This window comes from Gorilla gorilla, chromosome 18 (assembly GCF_029281585.2).
Source record: "Gorilla gorilla gorilla isolate KB3781 chromosome 18, NHGRI_mGorGor1-v2.1_pri, whole genome shotgun sequence".
NCBI classification, from domain to species: Eukaryota; Metazoa; Chordata; class Mammalia; order Primates; family Hominidae; genus Gorilla; species Gorilla gorilla.
Window position 1 is genome coordinate 89771938 of NC_073242.2, and position 3733 is coordinate 89775670.

Below are 3733 nucleotides of genomic sequence, written 5' to 3' on the forward strand. Positions count from 1 at the left end.
GAAGGCCATGATCAAAGATAAAATCAGGGAAGTGGGAAGAGGCAGACCGTGTTAGAAATGTAAGCTAGCATAATTGAAATAAATTTAATTTTAAATGGAATATGAAAGCATTGGAAGGTTTTAAACAGGGTGATGACATGATTTGAATTTACTGAAATAGTGACAACTCTTGATTGTTCAGTGGAAGAGCCACTGTGTCTGATGTCAAGAGCTGAAATAGGGACACATATTGGGAAGCTGTGCCAGTGGATGAGGTAGGAGATGTTGGTGGCTTTAACAGGGCACAGATCCAGGGAAAAGTAGTTATATTTGGAATATGATTATTTATTTATTTATTGTTTCCAAAACTTAAACAAATTTCTTTGAACACTTGGAGAGTTGGATACAAATGCCTGATAACCATGTCAGGGAAGATTACTTCCCAACTATCACTGGGGAAGATTACTTCCCCATTGATTCCATTGACCATTTCTTCCTCTCTACAGAGGTCTGTTCTCAAAGTCTTACAAAGTAAGAAAAAATGTGTCTGCTCCTTTAGTTCCATGTTTGTTGGAATAAGAGTGATTTGATGACAGTAATTATGTGCCCAAAGTTTTCATAACTATTTGGTGATTATTAAAGTTTTGCAGTGAGTGGTTTTCCCATTGGAGTATTACAACCAAACATTTATCCTAATTTGGTTGTGGCAAGTTCATTCACATGAAATATATAGTCATTATTAATCCTTTTCTTCTCCACCAACAAAGCCGCTAAGGCATTTTTCTGCACATCAGAAGATAATACATCGTAACACTGAGTGGCACCTTGATTGAGAAGCTGACATGTATTTTCTAACTGCAGCCAAGTACTATTTCTAAGTAAAGTAGTTCTCTTCTTTGCTCAAGAGGTATTTGCAAATTATCTGATAACATTCCATGAAAGTGTAAAGAGTCCTATTAAAAATTCTAAATGATATTTCCTTTATCTGTAACTAGAATGTTCTCCTCACATTTACAAAGCAGGTAACAGCCTTCTTCAAAGTCCTTTAGTGTGTTTCCTGGAAGGAGGATGAACTCCTCTGAAAAAAAAAAAATCACATAGGAAGAAAAAGCAACTGTAGACATCCTCTTTCCTGAAGCCAGTTGTCATCTGCACTGTTATAGCTACTAAAGAAGGATGGACACAAGTGTTGAGCAACAGGTTCCTATAAGCCAAGCAATGAGGATAGTGATCTACTGGAAAATAACTCCATCAGCCACTTTTGAGTCTCCGGAGTCCACTTTCTGAATCACCTGGTCTTTGACAAAGCTGGTGAGGTTGGAATGCAGAAGTATGTTGGACTGGACATGTCTTTGGTAGGTTTATTACTGGGCCAAATGGGAAACCTTCTGAACACCTGGGGTGAGCCTTTCAGCTGTAAAATCTTTTCCGCCAGAGCATGAGTGTCCATGGATGGATAGTTCTGAAGCGGAAGAGAAACTATTAGGCCCAGGGTCTCAGAACCAGGCTTTCAATTTGCAGAAGCTGCATTTTGTAGGCAGCTTCAGTAACAAAGGCATCCACACCCTCAGATTGCTTCTGAAGAATGTATCTTAGAACCAGGTTCTATGGGCTCTGATTCATCTTCCCAGCTGTCAGAGATCAAAGTGACATAGCATCTCCAAAGTGTGCATGAAAGTTTCAAAAATTTCAGAGAGAATCTTTCTGGCTTTCAACAATCCAATTGTAGATTGTTATGGCTTAGCAACCTCTAGAAACATATATATATATATATTTCTATAGATAGATAGATAGATAGATAGATTCTTCTAATAACTTAGCATAACTATTGCTAATTGGGATAAGGCAGGTCTCAAAAACTTTTTTAAAAAAATGACTTCATAACAACATTCAGAACACTAAATCTAGGAGTCAGTATCTTGGCAGAGCAGCTTCTTTTCTCTTCTAGGAAAGATTTAGCAGACACATAACCATTTCCTAAAATAGTTTTTACATATTCAGAGAACAGAGCCCAGCGGAGTTTATTGCCACCATAACAGCACCACATGAAAAAGGCACCTGACATTCGCACAGCTCACCAACTGGTTTCATTTTCAGGAAGTCCATTCCTGCTGCTATAACTGGCACAGACAAATCATACTTGTATGCAAGAAAAGACAACACCAGAAAGTCAACGTAACTTTGATGACTGAGCAGAAGAACAAGATGCTCCTGGTTGGCTTGCTACAGTTTCTGAATACCTCCTTCATTTACACACACCTTTGAGAAAATTTGTTTAAATATTTTGCTTAAGGAAAAGACAAAAAACTGAATGGCTCCCAGACGCAGTCTGTGACTCATTTGATCCAAGATCTCACTAACTTCCTTTGGAATTCCTTAGAAAGTTGTTTAATGACTGTTTTAGTGCCTTAGTGTTGCTATAAAGGAATACCTGAGGCTGGGTAATTTAAAAAGAAAAGAATTTTATTTGACTTAGGGTTCTTCAGGCTGTACAGAAGCATAGTCCAAGCATCTGCTTCTGGTGAGGCCTCAGGAAGCCTCCACTCATGGCATAAGGGGATGGGGAGCTGTCCTGTCACATGGTGAGAGAGGAAACAGGAGAGAGAGGGAAGGAAGGTGCCATGCTCTTTTTAACAATAAGTTCTTGTAGGATAAAACTTACTCATTACCAGGAGGACAGCACCAAGCCATATTGAGGGGTCTGCTGTCATGACTCAAACACCTCCCACTGGACACCACCTCCAATGTTTGGGGTCAAATTTTAACATGAAATTTGAAGTGGAGAAACATCCAGCCTATAGCAATGACGTAATAACTCTCTTCATAATTAAGAACACTATATTTAAGATTACTTGGCTTACATGGAATAATCCCCTTATAAACAAGAGGTGCAAATTTCAAGTCACTGACATGCCTCCTCTCCTCTACAATGTTTTCAAATTCATGCCACCTTTTGAGCTTCTTTGAGTCGAAGAGCATAATGATTTTTAGGGCTGGTGGAACCAATGGATAAATGAGAGTAGATGAGCTGGAAGAGTCTCTGGTATGGCTGCCAACTTGGGCAGAGCCTGGGACTCTTATGCTAAGTGGCTGTGGTGCTGCCACTGGGGGAGTTTCTTTCATGTAGGGTGGTGACACCCTTTGTGCTTGGTCCACATGACCTTGGTCGCCTTCATCTTAACCCTGGAGTACATTTTAAAGACAAAAGTAACAGGCTTTACAGAGAGACTGTAGATTGTGTGACGTTAAGAGAGGACTTGATACAATTTTATGTTGCCTAAACGTTATCCTATTTACTGAGATGCTCATAATTCAAGGATGAGCAATAAGTTATGGTAGAAATTATAAGTCTTGAGTATTTAGTCTGGAGATTAAAAGAGTTACCAGTATAGTATTGTCATTTAAAGCTGGGAGACTAAATGAGGCAATTTAAAAGGCTAAAATACATGGAGAAGAACACAGAGTTTGTTTTTCGCTCTATTTTCTATTTTATTTAAAAGTGCTATTCAAAGTACTTTGAAGTAGCCATCAAATGAAATAATTAATGTATACTTAATCATCACAAAACTGTAGATGATAAATGTTGTCTTTTGTATTATACAAAGAAAAAATTATGACAGCAAGTTAAGTAAATTGAACAAGATTGCACAACCTTTGGAGAGGGTTGAAATACAAAAACATATTGGACACTCCTCAAAGCCTGCTGTATACCGTGCTACTCAAAGAATCTTCAATCTCCAGTAATAGCATCAGC

At 38.4% G+C, this 3733-nt stretch overlaps 1 pseudogene; it reads right to left on the bottom strand.

Moving 5' to 3' along the window:
• Positions 1-1145: 1145 nt before the first annotated feature.
• On the bottom strand, positions 1146-3102 carry LOC101127722 (dihydroxyacetone phosphate acyltransferase-like; annotated as a pseudogene).
• Positions 3103-3733: the final 631 nt, after the last annotated feature.